The sequence below is a fragment of the Rousettus aegyptiacus genome, unplaced genomic scaffold (assembly GCF_014176215.1).
Source record: "Rousettus aegyptiacus isolate mRouAeg1 unplaced genomic scaffold, mRouAeg1.p scaffold_m13_p_16, whole genome shotgun sequence".
Lineage (NCBI taxonomy): Eukaryota > Metazoa > Chordata > Mammalia > Chiroptera > Pteropodidae > Rousettus > Rousettus aegyptiacus.
This window is the reverse complement of record NW_023416291.1, coordinates 36,908,907-36,931,584: the sequence shown is the minus strand read 5'-3', so window position 1 is coordinate 36,931,584 and position 22,678 is coordinate 36,908,907. Positions and strand designations below refer to the sequence as shown.

Genomic DNA, 22,678 nt, shown 5'->3' with positions numbered 1-22,678 from the left:
AATATTGAGTCTTCTTATAAACATGGAATATCATTTCTCATTTATTTAGCTCGTTTTGATTTCTTTCCTCAGAGTTTTGAAGTTTTCTGCATGTAGATACTGAGTGTATTTTGTTAGATTTTTACTTATGTATCTATTTTAGGGAGACACTATTTTACATGAGAATAATTTTTTTCTACATTTCTTATCCTAACTGGTTATTGTCAGCATATAGGAAACAACCGACTTTAGTACATTTTACCTATAACCTGAAATCTTGCTATACTTGTTTCCAGGAGTTGGTTGGATCTTTAGGATTCTCTATATAGATATTCTTATTATCTAGGAACAAAGACAACTTTACTTCTTACTTCCGAAACTATTCATTTTACTTCCTTTTTTTGTGTCTTATTGTACAGTAAGACAATGTGAATTAGGAATGGTAAGAGAAGACACCCTTGTCTTGTTCCAAATTTTAGGAATAAAATGTTTAGTTTCTCCCGGTTAAATATGATGTTAGGACATTTGTAGATATACTTTATCAAGTTAAAGAGGTTTCCTTCTATTTCTACTTTGCTAAAAGTTATTGTGTATTGTTTGGCTTTTTTAAGTGCTTTTTCCTGCCCATTTTATACGATTGCATAAGTTTTCTTCTTTAGCTTATGATTTGGTGGATTACACTAATTTGATCTTGGAATGTTGAAAAAGCTTTGCATTTTGGAATAAATTCCACGTGGTAATATTGTATAATTTTCTATTGTTGAATTCAATTTATCAATATTTTGTTGAGTACTTTACATTTACATTCATGAGAACTATTATTCTCTTGTTATTCTTTCTTTTAATTTCTATCTGATTTTACTCAGAATGAATTAAAAAATGTTTCCTCTGTCTGCATTTTCTGAATGAGATTGTCAAGAATTGGTACCATCTCTTCCTTAAATACTTGGAAGAAATTAGTTATATATTTAATTATTTATTATGGTAAAATACATTTAATATTAAATTTATTATTATTACAATTCTTATGTGTATAATTCACTGGCATATGCACGAAAGGCACCAAATCTGAACAATATGTATACAAATTAATGAAGTAATTTTTTAAAAACACAAATCACATCATTTCTTTTAATTTCTTGATCACTGCTTGAGGATACATTTATAATGCTCTTGTCTGTTCCAGAAGTTTCATCAGTTACATGGAACAAAGAAATAAAACTTGTGTCTCAGAATTTATTCTCTGGAACTCTCAGAAGAGGCAGAGCTACAGCCACTGGTCTTTTGTCTGTTCCTGTCCATGTATCTAGTCATCTTCATTGGGAACTCTCTCATTATCTTGGCTGTAATTACTAACTCCCACCTCCACATTCCCATGTACTTATTTCTCTCCAACTTGTTCTTTTCTGATATCTTTTTCACCTCCACCATCATCCCAAAGATGCTGTTGAATATCCAGACACAGAGCGAAGTCATAACCTAGGAAGGTTGCGTCGCCCAGATGTATTTTTACATGCTTTTTGGAGGATTAGACAATTTCCTCTTGACAGTGATGGCTTATGACCACTTTGTGGCAATCTGTTACCCACTGCACTACATGGTTGTCATGAACCCCAAGCTCTGTGGCATCCTGATTCTTGCATCCTTGTTATTGAGTATTCTGGAGTCTTTACTACAGGGCTTAATGATTTTGCAATTGTCTTTTTGCACAGAGATGGAGATCTCTCACTTTTTTTGTGAACTTAATCAGGTGGTCCCCCTTGCCTGTACTGACACCTTCCTCAATGACCTAGTGATAAATTTTGCAACTGGTCTTTTGGGTTTTATTTCACTCACTGGTATCCTTTTCTCTTACTCTAGAATTTTAACCTCTGTTTTGAGAATTTCATCAGCTGGAGGCAAGTATAAAGCTTTTTCTACTTGTGGGTCTCATTTCATAGCTGTCTCCTTGTTCTATGGTACAGGCCTTGGAGTGTATCTTAGTTCCACTGACACACAAAACTCCAAGGCAAGTGTCATAGCCTCAGTGGCGTGCACAGTAGTAACACCTATGCTGAACCCTTTTATCTATAGCCTTAAAAATGAAAACATAAAAAAGGTCCTAAAAAAACTCTTTGGCTGAAAAATATTCTCTACATTCAGTGTCCTGTTTTAGGATTAGAGAGTTAGTCATTAGTAACAGGGCTTCAAAGTACTTGCAGAACTAAACCACATACTGTTACCATTTTTTATAAAGATATCTGCATTTATCTTATTTATAGTCTATTCTATTAGTTTTTTATACATTATAAATAACTCTTTTAGTATTTATTTTAGAAAAATTTTTGAACTCCCTGATTGTGCTCTATAAGGTCAGTATAGAAACGCATTTAATGCATGAACTTTTGCAATAAAATATTTAATACAGGAGATTGAATGCTTATCAAATTATAAAAAAGGTAGAACAGTGAAAAGGTATTGCTGCTCCTGTCAGAGGAAAGCATCTGCCTCTTAGATTATCTGCTTTAGGAAGAAAATAATTTGCCATATCACAGACTGTATACCAAGTATGAAGATTTATGCTAACTATTCTAGAAAAAGATTACATGTATAACTGGAATCGACATCTAATTAACTATAATAATTTACATTTCTCTAAGATTTAATTATCTTTGGGTCATTTGAAAACATAAGTGGAGATAAAAATAAAAATTACAATCTGTGATCCTTCAATTATTCCATCACTAACATATGTGATTCCCTTAGATTTGTATTATTGCTTTTCTTTTAATGTTTTGATAGGCAGGACCACTCTTAAGACATATCTCTTGTCAATTCCTACCATAATAGCCCTCACTTACAGATCAGAAAAGTAATGTGGATACTCTATTAATTGCCAACTTTGTCTTTTCTAAATATGTATCTCAAAAATGAATGAATGAAAGAAAGAAAGAGAAAGGACAGAAGGGAGGATGAACAGAAGGGAGAAATAAAGAAATTATGGAGATAAAAGATAAAGAAAGAAATAGGAATAATGAAAGATAGTAAGAAATCAAAGAAAGAAAGAAAAGTGCTTATTTCTAACATTTACCAGTTTCCGGGGTAAAAATACTCTATGGCCATTGTTAAGCAACCAATGTGATGTAAAGAAGGAATAGGACAGAGATATACACAGCTGGTCCACATGAAGCATTGTAAGCCAGCTCCTCACACAACTGCTTTTGAGTAAGGTGAGGAGGAAAATTATAAAATGAATCTATGCAGTTCAGTATATGTCCCAATTATTTGATTGTTCCCTGACCTGAGAATCTATAATCTCTAGCTTGTCATTTTCTTTCTGTAACCTTTCCAGTGCAATTAAAATCACCTAGCACACTTCACGTTTCTTGAATTCTGATTCCCAACAATATCATTAATCATTATGCCAAAATGTCACTTCAATAAGAAGGTCTTTCTGAGTGACTGCGGTTGGTACATTATGAAACAGTTTCTCCACTGTTAGCTATGGACTACTAGCATACTGTGCAAACAACATCACCATGCTCTTAAACCTATTAGCTGAAATGTCAATTCTCAGATGTTTATCTTGGAAAAGTATATATTTTTTCCAATCCATTCTCATATTAAATTATTTACCTACCTAGGTTATTTTCTTAAAGCAGAAACATCTTTAAACTATTTTGAGCAGAATTTTTGTAAATATGTGTCATAAAATTGTTGCATGGCTGCTGAAATACCTTCCCATATCAGGGAATGACCCTCAGAAGAACATTGTAAAATGGGCTGGCTAAAAAAGTTGGTTTTTCTTTTATCATCAGAAAAGTGGTGATATTAAGAGGACTTCACTGAAATTGTTGACTCTATGAAAACACTACATTTTTTGAAATCCAGGTAATAGAAGACACTTGTGTGCTGCTAGATATGCACTTGTTAAATAAAGGATATGCACCTAGCTTTATAGCACCTACGAAGATATTGCCATAGAAATTTGATTCTATTTTTTTTCTAAACAACTCAACACCTCTCCAACCATGCTTAGTAGGAGCATGAATAAAACATGGAATCTATCTCACTTTTGCCTTCAGAATCCCCCATGTGTACATTTGAACAGTATCCCAATAGTTAAATCTGAAACTTTAGGTTCCTGTGAGACTGAGGACCTACTTCCCCAACTACTATCCTTTGTAGTACAGGAACACAAACCAGAAGGGGAGAGGACTGGATGCTGCCAATTCGCCATATCCCTACACCCTGATAACATGTAGACTAGATGGTGGATGCCAAACTTCCTTTATACTTTGTGTGCATTTTAGGAGAGTGTGTTTGTATCTCTTTCAAAATTTTCTAAGACTCTTATCCATTTCCTTTCTAATAAAAGATGACTTGCAAATTACAAAGTCAATGAAAGATAAGAGACTTTTATAATTCTTTTATATATTCTTATACCACTTTTTATTGTGGTTAAATATACAAAACACAAAATGCCCATTTTAATCATCTTTAAGTACATACTCAATGGCATTCAGTATATTCACAATGTTGTGCAACCATAACCACCAGACATTTTCATTACCCCAAACAGAAATTATCTATTAAGCAATAACTCCTAATTTTCTCTTGTCTCAGGCTCTTATATCCTCTTTTTCTTTATTTGCCTGTTGTCACCATTCTATTTCCATTTCATCATTTCTCTATGATACCAGCAATAGTATGTTCCTCACATTATTCTAAGATGACCTTTCCACAGGGTGAGACAATTCTGGATGTCACCTGTCATAAACTCTACACTGACTCTCCACTAACTTTAGAATTAATCAACAGTCTTATAATCAAAATGTAAGACTCTATGTTATCTGGCAGTGACTCCATAGCTGGGCTCATGTTTCAGTTTTTATCCTCTGCTTTTCATTGTTCGTCATGTACTAGTGTTGTGGCGCGTTCAAATCTAAGACCCACGGAGCCAATTGAGATTAATCACGAGCCTTTATTAGCCAGCCAGCGACTGATTCTACCCACTAGAGAATCAGCCTTCATTAGCCAGCCGGCGACTGACCCTCCCCACTAGAGAGTCAGCCCCGAGCCTGAGCCTTCGGAGGAGGCAGCTTATAAAGCCCAAAACTATGTCCTGGTTGGCCTTGATCAAGCAAGCAAGCAGATTACAAAAGCAGAAGTTAGCTGTGAGTGTCTAGCACAAAGAAATATGGTTTCTGGTGGACAGCTATGTTATCTGTACTCCAGCGGCAATATTGTTTTATTTTTCTTCTTGAAAGCCTTGGAGCTATTTACTCCTAGGCAGCTGGCACCTGGAGATATCACTCTCTGCCCTGTCCTTGGGGCTGACTTACTGAGGAATGGATACCAATAACCATAACAACATATTTTCCAAAGTAGTAACGGCCAGAATAAAGAGGGGAGATGTGAACAAGGAAGATGTTATTGAAATGCATTTTTTTACACTGTTACACCAGTAGCTATTTTTCATTTCCTGCATACACTTTAAAATTTCATTATAATGCCCAGTTCCTCATCTGTAGCATTTTCTTGGTATGTGTTTTTTTTTCTCCTCCTGCACCTTGAATAGCTCCACTCCTCCTTCAAGTTTCGGTACCACTATACACTTGTCTTGTGAAGCTTTCCTTACCCCTCCCAGGAAGTCAACTTTCATTGAGTCAGTTTCACCAGGATTGCAGTGCCATCTCACAATATGGCATTTAATTATTTACATGATGTTGGGAGCCATTTCAAGGCAGTATGAAACTGCCAGTAAAGCTGGGAGTTTTGCAGAGTTGGCAAACTGTACAGTCTGCTGGCTCGGGAGAAGGTGCACCTGGTTTGGGGGAGAGAAAGTGAATGTCCTTTGACCGTGGGAAAGAGTATGTTAAGATAGCTACAAGGTTTCCTGAGTAAATGGCAGCGATTGTTTGCATACTTAGAGGTTTTTGCTTTTTACGCACTCTGTAGGGTATAAATATGCTGTGCTAAATAAACTCAGGGCCGCTGGGTATTGACTGGGGGCCCTCCAGACTCTGTCTCTTCTCTCTGTTTTTTTCTCAATCCTCACTCCCCCTCTCAGGTGCTGTTTGACTTCAGCCGGCTGGCTCCGGCAACATGACTTTCCCCAAGTTTAGACTCTGAGCTCCTTAAGGGAAAAAACAAAGTCTTACCATTTTCTTTTTTCTCGGAATATATTTTAGTGACTACCATACAGTAACAGCTTAATAAATATTTGAATAAGACTGCAAAACCAGATGGCTGATACTTCCTACATGGTGGGAAAATGAGAAGCAGTGAGACAAGGGGAAATACTCAGGTAAGGAGGCCCCACGACTGAGGCCAATCCCAGTGGGAAAAAGAAGATATTTTGGTGTATCCAGAATCTTCCTCTAGAATCAGGGCTAGAGCAGTTATTGTATGGCTCCTGCCTTATAGCAACTACATTTAGAGAGTGATGACCTTCTACTGGGAGGAAAGAGTACAAAGAGATAAGAAACCTAAAGACATCTCTCAGGACTAAATTAGGCACAAGTTTTTATTCTGTTTCTTTCCCCTAGCTCCTGGGAATTAAATCTCCCAGGGAACGCTGAGACAAAAGAAATCTTCATCAATAAGACTCATAGGAATTCAGCTCCTACAGCCACAGAAGTTCTTAAATGCTTGTGCTAAATCCTCCCAGGTCTACTTTACTAATCTCAGATTGTGAGAAAACATAGTGTCTTCAGAGGTCTCATGAGTGGTTCCATCTCCATGCCTTTCTAGAGGAAACTTCAGTCATCACACAGGCAAGAAACTTCATGAGTGAAATCAGACTCTTCCATGTTAATATCTGGGTGACCCACAGCATCTTCATAGGTACTGGGGAATGTGGTAATGGTGCAGAGAACTCTTTGTTGGTAGAAACTTTATGTGATACAAAAAGATAACAAGTAAAGAAAAATTTGAGGATACAAAATTCTGGCAAGTTGAAATCTTAAATTCTGGAGTTTGATGCTAGATGTGTTAGAATACCTTCTTGCTCCCATCTGTCTCCTCTGGTGTTGGCTGTCAATCATGAGGCCTTCCTCTCTCAACAGAAGGTTCCATTGTTTCACTATTTCTCTTTTCTTCCTATTGTTAAGGTGTCTCTTTTTAATGTCACTCAACCACTTGTTCTTTTAGTCATTCACAAATATTTATTGAGAAATCACTGTATGGTAGGCACTAACGTATTCTGCAAATAAGGAAATTAATAAAATGTTGCTTATTCTCTCAAGATGCTTGTGGTCTAAATGGAGAGAAACATAGGTAAAAATAAGTAAATACAATATCCTGACATGGTACTCCAATTTGGAGGAAGTGAATCCTAAAATAGTAGATTGTTCCTAGGAAGACTATGAAGGCTTTACAACCACGTTTATAAATGTACAGAGCTTTGAAGTGAGTGTGGTTATTCAGGGTGGGGAAAGTATGAGAGTATTTCAGGAAGGACAGCAGTAAATGTGGGGATTAAACAAACTCTATGTTGTGTTTAAGAAATGAAAAATGGTTCTTAATGTCTGGCCACTCATGTGAGTTCAGGGATGAAAAATGAAATTTGGGCCTGTCCCAGTATGAGGTGCCAAATAACAGAGAATCTTACATTCTGGCTACAGAATTGGCACATAATTCTGAAAACAGTGATGAGTCAGTGTAGAATTTATAGCAGGTGATGTCCACGATCAGACTTTCCCTGGGTCAATGAGAGGAAGACAACGCTGCTGTAAAAGCCATAAAGTGACAATAAAGGCTGAAAATAAAAGAGTGGAAGGAGAAATGGAAGGTGGCAGATGAATCTATTTGGATTTGAGACATTTATCCAAAATTTTATCGTTAGACATAGAGAGGCATTTTATATTGCTTATTTTGTTTAATTCTTCAGTAACTATGTAATTGGTATCATCCAGATTTAGTGAATAAAGAATGTGAGACTTAGAAGAGTCATGCAGTGACGTCTGGAGTCAGGCTCAGAGATCACTGTTTAGAAGGCTTTTGCAATTCACTAATAATTTTATTTTTAATAAAATATTTTTGAATAGTTTTATATTTATAAGACAGTTATAAAAAGATTACAGTCAGTTCCCATAAACCTGTACCATCTTCCCCTATTGTTAATATCTGTTATTCAGAATGCATTACACTTAGTCATCATTTCCCTTGGGTATAAAAGTTTCTTAGGCTTTTATCGTTTTAAAGAACTCGATAGTTTTGAGGATCACTGGTCAAATATTTTGAAAAGTTTCCTTCAATTGACATTTGTCTGGTGATTATCTCACGAATTGGCTGGAGTTATAAATTAATTTTTTAGGGGAGAGATCACAGAAGTTGCCATTTTTATCACTTCATATCAAGGATGTATACTATTATCAATGACTTCATGCTGACCTTGATCATATGACCGAGATACTGTTTGTCAGGTTTTTCCACTGTAAAATTATTGTTTTTCTCTCCTTTTCATATTTTACTTTTGGTAAGGAAGTTACTATGTGTTGCCCACACTTTGCTAATGGTAAGTTATTCTGCACATCCATGAGCATGGAGTATCTATATAAATGATTGGAATTCTTTTGCATGGGAGATTTGTCCTTTCTCACTCTGCCTATCTATCATCTATCTATCTATCTATCTATCTATCTATCTATCTATCTATCATCTATCTGTCTGTCTATCATCTATCGATCTATCATATATCTATATCTATATCTATCTATCATATATCTATATCTATATCTATATCTATATCTATATCTATATCTATATCTATATCTACATCTATCTATCTATCTATCATATATCTATATCTATCTATCTATCTATCTACCTATTTATTTCATTATTTATCCTTCTGTAAGTTTTAAAAATTTGTTGTGGAGTTTCTGGAATTAGCTCTCAAACATGATTAGATTTAAGGACGTTAATGGCTCTATTTTCAATAGTAAAGAGAGCACTGATAATCCACAGCATAAACTGATAACGGAGATTCACAAAATGTCACCATTGGATACTCCTAATCAGTAAATTACAAGAAGGGAAGATCTAGGTGATTGTGTATATGATACTGTCAAACATTTTTGGCAAACTAATGACTAAAATGAGATTGAGTGATTGCCCCTAATGTCACCGGAAAGAGTGGGAATAGAAAAGGATTAGCTCGGATATTTGGATTCTCATATTAAGTGTCACATGAATGCTCTAAAAACCTGTATATGTGCCCCGAAGGAGACACATATGTATCTGAGATTGCTGAACACCTCTCATCCTGATACTGGCTGAATTATAGTGCAAGTTGAATACCTAACCATAGAGGTGTCTATAGTTAAAGTGAGAGTATCAAATGGGAAGGAATGGGATCCTGAATGTTACAATGGAATCATGTGGGAAGGTCTTGAGGAATCTAGTAACATTAAGCTTATAATTCTGCTGTCTTCTTTGTTATTGGAAGCCATCTCCTCACCCCTAGTGGTAGTGACCTCCACATCCAGAGTGTTATTTCCTCTCCATCTCAGTGTGAGAAGATTAACCCTACTTTGCCTGAAGAAAGTTAGTTTCCTTTAGGAAAGTAATGGCCTTCCCTGCAGTAGTTACTGTGCAAGACAATACTGAGTTTCCTCAGGAACCCCATTGCCCTTCTTTGTTTCTAGATTCATAAGTAGATGCAAGTACTAGCGGGCCCCTGAAAGTAAGGTAAAAAGTGTAATGTATGAGGTGTGCTGCACTACAAAAGAACTACTTGGGTTATCTAATTTATACAGACAGAAATCCAGGGAACATGTGCGAAATGAATATATTAAGAGTGTGGGATAATGGTGGCAGGAACATAAAGTTGGCTCAGGCTGAATTCATTGATATGGGCTCACTAAACAGAGATTCTGCAGCTTAGGAACTTAGATATCTAATAGTTTGTTTGATTGATTGAAACATAGACCAGTGACCAATGGTGAATGAGTTGGAAATGCCAGACCTGCCTTGGTTTAATGTAGAAGAAGAAATTCAAAGGCTTAGGGAGGTTGGAATGTTAGCATGGACCTGTCATTTAAGACCTACTTACCCACATGAAAAGAGTATAGGAGATATGCCTTTTGCCATGACTGTGAGAAATAAATTTTTGAGAGGAGTCCCAATTGCTGTGATCGCTCTTTTCTATAAATCTTACAGTGGAAATTTTGGCCACTGGGTTAGGAAACCTAAATACAATGAAAGTATTTGGATCCTGGGGTGGCAGTAGGGGCCAAGTGGTGGTGTTTCACCACCAAAGACAAAATGGAAGTGGTTACTGTAATGAATAGTGGAGTCAAAGCCACCATTGGAATAGTCTGACTTGTTCAGATGTATAGTGTTGGCTAGCTGATCATGATGTTTGTAGAAGTAAATAAATAGAAAGCCTACTCAATTCTTATTTGATCTCCATGAGCAAAAAAGTTTTAGGTCAAGGGAACAAAAGCGTAATTTGAATCAAAAACAGAGTCACAGCCCCTCAATCAATTTCTATAACCAGTTAACAGACCCCAAACTTCTTGAATGAATGGGAGCAGTTCCTCTTGAAGCAGGACCCTGGCATACTGCCAAATATTTATCCTGTTAATCTTTTTCCTAGCTTTCCCCAATGGGGTATACTTTCAGTCTTTTACCAAGGTAACTGCATTGGGAAAAAGGAAATAATCAGAACTTTCAGACTGGCTTTGAACTGACACTAATTCTAAGAGACCCAAAATGTTACATTGGCCCTCCAGTCAGAGTAGAGGCTGATGGAGGTTAGGTGGTCAATGGAGTTTTAGCTCAGTTTCATCTCACAATGATCCCAGTGGATTCCCAGACACATCTTGTGGTATTGTGTCAGTTCCAGAATTCATAATTGGGATAAGTTTGCTAAGCAGCTGGCAGAATCCCCACACTGGTTTTCTGACCTGTGGAGTTGGGGTTTTTATGGTGAGAAAGGCCAAGTAGAAGTCACTCGAACTGCCTCTACCTAGGAAAATAGTAATTTAAGAACACTACTGTGTTCCTAGAGGGATTGAAGAGATTAGTACCATCATCAAGAATTTAAGGACGCAGGAGTGGTAATCCTCATCATGGCCCCATTCAACTCACTTGTTTGGCCTGTGCAGAAAACAGATAGATCTTGGAGAATGAGTGGATTATCATTGACTTAACTAGATGATGACTTCAATTGTGGGCGATGCAATCATAGCTGCTTATTGATAAGATATTTATAATCCAGAGGGTGGGAAATAAATCTGCCAAAAATTCAGGGACCTTCTACCTCAGTGAGATTTCTATGAGTCCATGTTTTGAGGTATATTGAATTTGATTTCTAACATTTTCATGAAGATTTTTGCATATGTGTTCCTCTGAGATATTGTTCTTTAATCTTCCTTTCTTTTAATGTCTTTGTCTAGTTTGGTATTAGGCTAATGCTCAATGAGTTAAAAAGTGTTACCTCTAGTTCTATTTTCTGGCAGATTGTAGAGCACCAATATCAATTCTTCCTTAAATATTTCATAGAATTTACTAGCTTTTCATTAATCATGTTTTTAAAAGACTTTAATATATGAAAATATTTCTTATCATTATAAGACTGAAAGAAAATAATTAGAAATTTTTTGTTCTAATCTTTAATTTTCTACATGCATTTTCATTTTTTCTTGATGTAAATTTATGAATAAATCTTGATAATGTGAGAATATAAGTCTTTTATGTCATAAAGGTTAAATATTACTATTATTTTTGGGGACGATACATAGAAAATATAATGTTTCCATTGATTCCTCATTGCTCCCTCTCTCAATTCTATGCAATCTTTTATCTCTTCTCTATGACTACCTTCATTAGAATACGTGAATTATAAAATTTAATTTTCAATGGAGAAGAAAGCTGATTCACTCATATTACAGTATGTCTTATAAAGGCCGATCCTTATACCTTATTTGCAAGAGTGCACAATACTATTATCATTGCATTGGATATACGTATACAAAAGATACAGGAGGAGTTATCAGTAAAGGGGACAGAGGTTGACCATATATAACGAACTGAAATTGTATTCCAAAACAAAGTGCATAATTTAGACTAAATGAAGAATTGAACAATAGAGAGTATAGTTTATGGACTGATGACATATTGTTGTGGTGTGATCAAATCCAAGACCCACGGAGCCAATTGAGATGAATTGTGAGCCTTTATTAGCCAGCTGGCGACTGACTCTCTGCCATGCAGGGTTAGAAGAGATCAGCCCCGAGCTCCCAGAAGAGGCAGTTTATATAGCCACCAGCACTTCCCTGAGCAGATCACCACACCCTGGTTAACAGTTGGCCGTTAGCATCTCCTTAATCAGATTACCCCATCCTGGTTAACAGAATAAGAAGTAAATATTTAATACTGGCTTACTGGAAAATTGTCCACCCAAAACATTCCCCACTGGTTTTCTAAGGGAATTCAAATCATTGAACAGTAGGTCTAGGCCTTATCTAAAGCCATACAAAGACCTCCTCATTTTAGGATGAAGAGAATCAAGATGGTCCAGACTGGACCCTTGACAGTCTTATTTTTAGTGGGTCCTCTGTCTGACACAGAGTCCATTGCTCTGATGTCTGTGGTGGATGCGCAGCCTTGATTTTGGTACAGTGAATCCAATGACGGCGTCCAGCTACCTTGACCATGGTGGGTGTCGTGAGGATCCCAGCGGGGCTCAAGAGAAGCAGGCTGTACCTTTCTCACCTGGATCCAATCGCCTGGAGTGTGGTCATGTGGCTGGACTGGCAGCTGTTCTGGTGGCAGAGACCAGTTAGTGGGTCTCCTGTCATGTGTGAGAGAGAGAGAGCTCGCAAAGATTTAAGCAGTGAAAAATTATGAATTTCTGTTCGCCAGTTTCCAGCTTGAACTTAGTTAAGGTTTCTTTCAAGGTCCTATTCATCCTTGCTACCTGTCCTAAACTCTGAGGCCTATAAATGCAAACCAATTTCCAATTGATCCCTAATGCCTTTGCTAGAGATTGGCTGGTCTGGGCAATGAACGCCGGGCCATTGTTGGACCCCAGTGTTATAGGCAGGCCAAATCAAGGCACTATTTCTGAGACTAATTTCTTTGCTACTACCTGAGCAGTCTCCTGCTTGGTGGGGAAGGCTTCAGTCCATCCTAAAAAAGTGTCAATGAACACAAGCAAGTATTTGACTCCGAAAGTTCCTGGGCTGACCTCAGTGAAATCTAACTCCCAATGTTCCTCCGGTGCTTGTCCACGAAGTCTCGTCCCTTGTTGTATTTCCTTGAAGGGCTCTGGATTCACTTGTGTGCAGATGTGGCACCGGGCTGATATCTGTTTGGCCATTCGTTGCAGCCCCAGAATGTAATAGTCTCTTTTTAACAGTTCAGTTAACTTGATTCCTCCCAAGTGAGTGCTCTGGTGAACCTGGGTTATAAGGCCTCAGCTCAAAGCCTCAGGTACTACAATGCTGCCATCCGGGAGCCTAACCCACCCAGCAGATTCTTCTTTGCCTCCTAGCTTGTTGCATAGTTCAATTTCCCCTGGAGTGTAGGTAGGGGTGTCTGTTAACACTCTGGGCGGCAGGGCCGGCAGAATGTCAATTGGCCCCACTGGTTTTCTGGCAGCCTCCTTTGCTGTCCGATCAGCGAAGGAATTGCCCTGGGCTGTCTCAGAGCTTGAGTTCTGGTGCCCTGGGAAATGGATGATTGCCACTTTCTTTGCAGCCAAATTGCCTCAAGAAGGGCCAGTATTTCCTCTTTATTCTTAATTTCTTTTCCTCCCGAGGTCAGTAGCCCCCTTTCTTTATATAATGCCCCATGTACGCGTGCTGTGGCAAAGGCATACCTGCCGTCCGTGTAGATGTTGGGCCATCCTGCTGCCACATAGTCCAATCTTTTGAAGAGGCATGCAACTGGTCACTTACAGGGCCCTAGGGTCTGTGTCAGGACCCTTTTCGCGATTCCCTGCACCTCAGTAACAAAGAGCTGGAATGGTTTTTCCAAGTCGGGCAGGGATAATGCAGGGGCTGTGGTTAGGGCTGCCTTCAGGGTTTCAAATGCCTTTCTTTCTTCTTCTCCCCAGGCTAAGTCCTCTCCTTTCCCTCCGGCACTAGTATACAGAGGCTTAGCTATCCCTGCGAACCCCGGAATCTAAAACCTGCAGTAACCTACTGCTCCCAGGAACTCTTGAACCTGTCGCTTGGTGCGCAGCTGGGTTATCCTCAGAGTAGCCTCGATTTGACTAGAGGGACAGATAAAGGTGTGGTTCTTTTACGTACAGATGCACGCTCTTCTACTATTATCCCCTCTAATCATCTCATAGCTTTTAAATTAAATTGATAGTATACTGGAAGGCTAAGAAGTATACTTTGATTACATTTACTTTCTTTTTAAATTAGGTCTATTGGAGTGACATTGGTCAATAAAATTATATAAGTTTCAAGTGTATGATGCAATAACACATAATATGTACATTGCATTGTGTATTTTTCCATTCAAGTCACATTTCTTCCTTGCTATTCCTGACGATGCCAGCAATTCTATCTCAAGGTCATTAACTGGCTATTTTTCTGCCCTAAATACTCTTCCTAAAGATATAGACTTGACTTGCATCCTCATTCTTTTAAGATTATCTGCTTAAAGGGCCCTAATCAGAGGTGACCATAAGAAAGAAGACTTTCTTCTTCATACTGTATTATCTGTACCTTGCATTCTTTTACTAATGATAATAACGATCACATGAGATAATTTATTGACAGTCTATTGTCACCCCAACACACACCTATGCTGTAATAGAACTTGTTAAAGACAAGTATCAAGGAACTTCAACAATACTTCCCAAAAAAATGATTGGTCAAAAATATTTGATACATGAACAAAGAAAGTCTCAGAGAATTTGTAGGGGAAATTGCCTCAGACAAATGCTGTGGACAAAGGGCTATGGTGGCTAGTCAGTGGTTGGCTAACGAGAATTGTAACTCCACACTAACTATACACAGGCTTCATTTCTTTGATGTAGCTTTTTTCCCTGATTCAAGCAGGCTTTACCTAATATAATAGTATTATAACTTAGTTTTTCTGCCTTTGTTCTTCCACCTTTGTATGCCTACTCCCTTCATTTTCTGATTTATTTTCCTGGATACCATCTGGAATAAAACCTGTCCTAGGAGAAATTATAGAGTTAACTAGATTAGTGTTAATATTAATCTCTTATGGAATGTTCAAAGTAAGCATAATAGGTGTAACTAAATTATGTAGGCAGGCCTAGACAACTAGAAAGCAAATGCATCATAAAGCTCTTTCTCTAACTAGAGGAATTGAACACAATGTCTTACTGCAGTGTTGAGCATTTCATTATAAATTATTGTCTCGTGAGTCCACTACTGGTAGGCCAACAAAACTTCCATAGAAATAGAAATGAGGAGATTACAGTGGAGATTGTAACTGTGATTGTTGCAGTTTTATTCTAGTCTTATGATTGTAACCATTTTAAAAAATATTTTTCCTTTCTGTCTTTACAATGCCTTGTCAACTAAAGTCTAACTTGTGGGAAAACAGTTTGCTTGACTGTTTGTCTAGAGAACTGTAGAAACAGACTTCAAAAGAAGCTAATAGTCTCCAGACCCTTTGGTGCTCAAAGGCTGATTGCCAGATACTCCCCAGATCTCTGCTTGACCAGCTCCAGGTTGCTTATCAGAGAAAACTGTGGAAGGAGGGTTCATCAGGCTGACTGGTACCCTTAAAGGAGCTCCCCATTTCCTCCTTGTTAATTCTCCTGTTTTACTTGCATCTCATCCAGGCAGCATGAGAAACAAGCCAAGGCCAGAAGACAAGATAGATGGCCTTGGTCACCCACTCCCTTCCAGGATACAGCCCTCTTCCTTGCCAGGCCTTCTCCCTATAATAACTCCTGCATGCAGTGAAGGGGTAGGACAGCCTTTGTGACAGAAGTCCTCTGTCCTCCCAGGATGCTGGCTCTCGAATAAACCTGATTTCCTCCTACCAAACTCTCGTCTCCCAAGTTATTGGTTATGGGTAGCAAGCAGCTGAACCTGAGTTCAGTAACAATAGCATCTAATATAAGATGGGGCATTAGAGATTCCCTAATTTTTCAGCTAAAGAACTATCGATCTATACATAACATAGAAATTCATTAACTAAATGTGTGCAAAAAGACAAACAAGAATATTTCTGTTAACTTCTTTCAACATTGCTTGCAGTTAAATTTGCATTGCTTATGTCTCTTTTCTAGCAGATTCATTGGCTCCATGGAATCAAAAAACCAAACACTTGTTTCAGAATTTATCCTCCTGGGACTCTCAGAAGAGATATTACTTCAGCCTCTTCTCTTTGGGCTCTTTTTGTCCATGTATCTGGTTATATTCATTGGGGATCTTTTTATTTTCTTAGCCTTTATCACTGACTCCCACTTCTACACACCCATGTACTTCTTCCTCTCCAATCTCTCTTTTGCAGACATCTGTTTCACCACCACCACCATCCTAAAGATGCTGCTTAATAAATAGACACAGAGAAAAGTCATTACCTACACAGGATGCTTCACATAGATATACTTTTTTATGATTTTTGGAGATTTGGATGACTTTCTCCTGACTGTGATGGCCTATTGTCAGTTTGTTGCCATCTGTCACCCCCTACACTATATGGTCATCATGAACCACCAGCTCTGTGGCTTCCTGCTTATGGCATCCTGGATTATAACTGCCCTGCAGTCATTGACACAGAGCTTAATAGTTTTATGTCTGTCTTTTCATGCAGAGTTGGAGATCTCTCATTTTTTTCTTTGAACTTAATCAGCTGGTCCAACTTGCCTGTTCTGACACCTTCTGCAATGATGCAGCAATGTATTTTGCAACTGTAATTATAGGTGTTTTTCCTCTTACTTGTATCTTCATCAACAACAACAAAAATACATAATTAAGAGTAAAGTGTCTATGAAGTAAATAGAAGCAAAGGAGTGCAACCCTTATTAAGAGCAGGGCTTTATAGCTTAAATAATAAGAAGCAAATTATTATAACAAGATAGTAATAAACATTTAGCATACATAGGAATAAATCGAGACAACAATGACTGAAAAAGAGAGTATTCAAAGACCCAATTTCACAAAGGAAAGTGGAGGTAAGGCATGGGCAGAAGAAAATAGATGACTGTATATATGTAACTATCTTTTACATATTTGTAAAAGTAACCACACACCAAAGATTCAAAACTGAAATATATAACATGAAACAAGAAGAACCAGAGACAAAACCCACAAAAGCCAACCAAAATAAAGAAAACATAAACACATGGACAAGGAGACAATGGAAACATTGAACTACCAGAAAGCAAAAAAATAAAATGGCTATAAGAAGACCTCATATTTCAATAATCACTCTAAATGAAAATGGACTGAACTCACCAATAAAAAGGCACAGAGTTGCATAATGGATAAAAAAACAAATCCCAAGCATATGCTGCCTCCAGGAGACACATCTCAGCTCCAAAGACAGATTATAGACTCAAAGTAAAAAGGGGGAAAATGATATTTCAAGCAAATGGGATTCGGAGAAAAGCAGAAGTACCTATATTTATATCAGATGAAATAGATTCAAAATAAAAAAGGTAAAGAAAGATACTGAGGAACACTTCATAATGATAAAGGGAATCATGCACCAAGAAGATATACCACTCGGTAATATCTATGCCGCCAATCAGGGAGCCCCAAAATATGTAAAGCAATTACTAACAGAACTAAAGGGAGAAACAGACCAAAACACCATTGTAGTAGGGTTATGGACAGATCATCAACCAGAAAATCATTCAGGAAATATCATCCTTAAATGACACATTAGTCCAACTGGACATAAATGACATTTATAGAGCCTTCCACTCCCCAAAAGCTGCTTATACATGATTCTCTATTGAACATGGGACATTCTCAAGAATCGACCACATACTGGGACACAGATATAGCCCCAACAAATATAAGAGGGTTGAAATCACACCAACCATATTCTGTGATCATAATGCTTTGAATCTAGATATCAACTGCAAGAAATCAGGAAGAACTACAAATACATGGAGATTAAACAACATGCTACTGAAGAATAACTGGGTCAGAGAAGAAATAAAAAGAGAGATCAAGAGATACATAGAAACAAATGATAATGATAGTACAACATATCAAAAGTTTTGGGACATGGCAAAAGCGGTCAAAAAAGGAAAGTTCATATCATTATAGGTCTATCTCCAAAAACATGAACGAGACCAAATAAATAACCTAATGCTTCATCTTAAAAAACTAGAAAAGGAAGAACAAATGAAGCTTAAAGTCAGCAGAAGAAAAGAAATCATCAAAATTAGAGCAGAAATAAACCAAATTGATAACAAACAAAAAAAAAACTATAGAAAAAAATAAATGCAACAAAGAGCTGATTCATTGGGGAGATTAATAAAATTGACAACCCCGTGGCTAGACTCACTAGTGGGAAAAGAGAAAGGACACAAATAAACACAATCAGGGATGAAAGAGGGGAAGTTACAACTGATATCACAGAAATACAAAGGATCATACAAGAATACTATGAAAAAATATATAACACCAAATTTAATAACCTAGAAAAGTTATACCAGTACTTAGAAAAATACAACCTTTCTAGACTGAATCAAGAAGAACTTGAAAATTTAAATAGACCAATCATCAAACACCTACCAAAAGTAAAAGTCCAGGACCAGATGGCTTCGCCAGTGAATTCTACCAAACATTAGAAGATTTAATACTTATTCTCCTCAAACTCTTCCAAAAAATTGATTAGAAGGCAATACTTCCCAACTCTTTTTATGAGGCCTATATTACTCTGATACCAAAACCTGGTAAGGATAACACACAAAAAAGAAAACTACAGACAAATATCTTTCATGAACACAGATGTAAAAATCCTAATGAAGACATTAGCAAACCAAATACAGCAACATATTAAAAGATTATATACCATGATCAAGTGTACCTCATCTGAGAGGTACACGGATAGTTCAACATATGTAAATTGATTAATGTGATACACCACGTAGACATAAAAAAAAACTAAGAATCATATGATCACATCAATAGATGCAGAAAAAACCTTCGACAAGATACAGCTTTCATTTATTATCAAAACACTTAACAAATCAGTAGAAGTAATGTACCTTAAGATAATAAAGGCCATCTATGACAAACCATCAGCCGACATTATACTTAATGGTGAAAAACTAAAAACCTTCCCTCTAAGATCAGGAACAAAGCTAGGCTGTCCGCTATCACCGCTGCTATTCAATATAACATTGGAGGACCTAGTGAGTACAATCAGGCAAGAGTAAGATATAAAAGGTATCCAAATAGTAAACAAAGAGATCAAACTGTCATTATTTGCAGATGACATGATTCTCTGTATAGAAAACCCTAAAGACTCCACAGGAACACTACTAGAAACAATAAGCAAATACAGTAAAGTTTCTGGATACAAAATCAACATTCCAAAATACATAGAGTTCCTATACTCTAAAAGTGAAGTGTCAGAAAAAGAAGTGGAAAAAATAATTCCTACTGCAATTGCAACAAAAAGAATAAAATACCTAGGAATAAATTTAATGAAATATGCGAAGGACCTATATAATGAAAACTATAAGACCCTATTTAAAGAAATCAAAGACAATACAAAGGAATGGAAAGGTATTTCATGTTCTTGGATTGGAAGAATTAACATAGTTAAAATGACCTTATTACCTAAAACATTATACAGATTTAATGCAATCTCCATCAAAATCCCATTGCATTTTTTAAAGAAATAAAACAAAAAATCATCAGATTTTTATGGAAGCACTAAAGACCCCGAATCACCAAGCCATCCTGAGAAAAAAGAATGAAGCTGTAGGCATCACTCTGCCTGACTTCAAATTATACTACAAAGTGGCAATTATCAAAACAGCATACTATTGGCAGCAAAACAGACACATGGATCTGTGGAACAGAATCAAGAGTCCAGAAGTAAACACATTTTTATTTGGGCAAGCAATTTTCAACAAAAAGCCAAAAACATACAATGAAGAAAGGAAAGCATCTTGGAAATTTGTAAAGCCACCTGCAAAAGAATGAAATTTGACTGTTGTCTGTCACCACGCACCAAAATTAACTCAAAAGGGATTAAGGTCCTGAATATTAGCTCTGAATCAATAAATTAATAGACAAAAACATAGAAACTAAACTCAAGGACCTTGGACTTAAAAAGGATTTTATGAATTTGACCTCAAAGGCAAGGGTGGTAAAAGCAAAACTAAATGAACAGGACTACATCAAACTAAAAAGCTTCTGCTCAGCAAAAGAAATCATCAAGGTAAAGAGACAGTCATCGGAATGGGAAAATATATTTGCAATCAATGCCTCCGATAAGGGCCTAAAATCTAAAATACACAAAGGACTCATACGACTCAATAACAACAACAACAAGAAAAAACAAACAAACAAGGATCCAGTCAAAAAATGGGCAGAGGACCTGAACAGACACTTCTCCCTAGAGGACATACAAATGGCCAACAAATATTCGAAAAGATGTTTAGCATTGCTGATTATTAGAGAACTGCAAATTAAAATCACAACGAGATACCATCCTACACCTGTTAAAACGGCTGTGATCAATAGAACAAGTAATAACAAATGTTCGAGAGGATGTGGAGAAAAAGGAACCCTCATACACTGCTGTTGGGACTGCAGGTTGGTACAGCCACTATGGAAAAAAATGAGAATTGATCTACCATATGATCCAGCAATCCCTCTCCTGGGTAATTACCCCAAAGACCTAAAAACTCATATCTGAAAAGATATTTATTTGCACACTGATGTTCATAGCAGCAATATTTAGAGTGGCTGGGACATAGAAGCAACCGAAGTGTTCTACAATAGACGATTGGTTAAAGAAGCTGTGGTACATATATACAATGGAATATTACTCAGCCATAAGAAGAGATGAAATACTGCCATTTGTGACAACATGGATGGACCTCGAGATAATCATGCTAAGCAAAATAAACCAGACAGAAAAGTTGAAAATCACATGATATCACTTGTATGTGGGATACAATCCTAAAAGCAACAAATGAATAAGACAAACAAACAGATATTCAGGGACACGGACAATGGACTAGTGGTTACCAGAGGGTAGGGGGTGGGAGAGGAAGGGAGAGGTATATTGGGTAAAGAGAGTAAAATATAGGGGGGTAGTGGAAGGGAAGTGGATAAATGAGATCATATATATGGTAGCTGAAGGATACTGGACTTTGGATAGTAATCACACAATAGAATATATAGATGTCAAATTATAATGTACACCTGAAAATTATATAATTGTATTAACCAATATTACCCCATTAGATTTAATAAAAAAATTAATAGAAGAAAAGAGAGCTCATGGATATAGATAATGGATTAGTTGTTGCCATAGGCAGGGAATAGATGGTAGGGGGGTGGAGGTAGGTCAAATGGGTGATCAGGTCAAAAACTACAAACTTATAATTATAAAATACATAAGTTCTGGGGATATAATATTCTGCATGGAGACTATAGTTAATAATTCTGTACTGTATATTTAAAAGTTGGCAAGACAATTTATGGATATGGATATTAACTAGTCTTATTGTGGTGAATCATGTTGTACATCTGAAACTAGTAAATGTTAATGTCAATTATTCCTCTATAAACACACACACACACACATTATCTTTCAGTTCTTAAGGTCAAAAATACAAAATATACCTCATTTCATCAAAAACCAAGGTGTCTGCAGAGCTGTGTTCTTTTTAGGAGGTTGTCAAGGATAATCAATTTTCTCTTTCTCATTCTGGAGAATGATAGCATTTCTTGGCTTATGGCCTCTTCTCCCATCTTCAAAGTTACCAAAGGGGAGTTGAGTCCTTCTTGCATCACGTCACTCTGGCACGGACTTTTCTGCATTCATCTTCTACTTTTAAGGATCTGTGATTATACTGAGCCAATTCAGATAATCTAGGATATAGTCTCCTTATCAAGGGTTCGCTGATTAGAAACCTTGATTTCATCTATAACCTAATTCATACAGCCTAACGTTTTTGCAGATCTGGGGATTGGGAGGCCATTATTCTGCCTACTATACTGTGTGATACAGTTTTTGCAAAAGATGTGTCAATGGGAGTCTGTTGCGTGGAACGTTTTGGAAAACGTATTTTTTAAATAAAGAAATATGGATGTGCTTGCACAGTGTAGTTGCTGGCACATCTGATTTATACACTGAAGGTCCTGAGTTCACACCCCAGTGGAGCCATCATCTGTGGTCTATGGCCATGCCACCCTAAACAAGCCTGATGTCCTATCTTGGAAGCTAAGCAGGGTCGAGACAGGTTAGTACTTGGATGGGAGACTACTTAAGAACACTAGATGCTGTAAGTATAAACAAACAAACAAACAAATAAATAAATAAACAAACAGAGATAATTTTTAATTAAATGTATTGGGGTGACATAAATAAGATATGGTACATATATACAGTAGAATATTACTCAGCTATAAGAAAGATAAAATACTGCCATCTGTGACTGCATGGATAAATCTTGAGATTATCATGCTATTCAGAATCAGTCAGACAAAAAATAGTTGAGAATCATATGACTTCAATCCTATGAAGGTATAAGACATAAAGCAACAAATGAACAAGACAAACA

General features: G+C 37.0%; 2 pseudogenes; both read left to right on the top strand.

Annotated features, from left to right (window-relative positions):
• The first annotated feature begins 1,181 nt into the window (after positions 1-1,181).
• LOC118612390 lies at positions 1,182-4,213 on the top strand (annotated as a pseudogene).
• A 12,001-nt stretch (positions 4,214-16,214) lies between these two features.
• LOC118612389 lies at positions 16,215-16,884 on the top strand (annotated as a pseudogene).
• Positions 16,885-22,678: the final 5,794 nt, after the last annotated feature.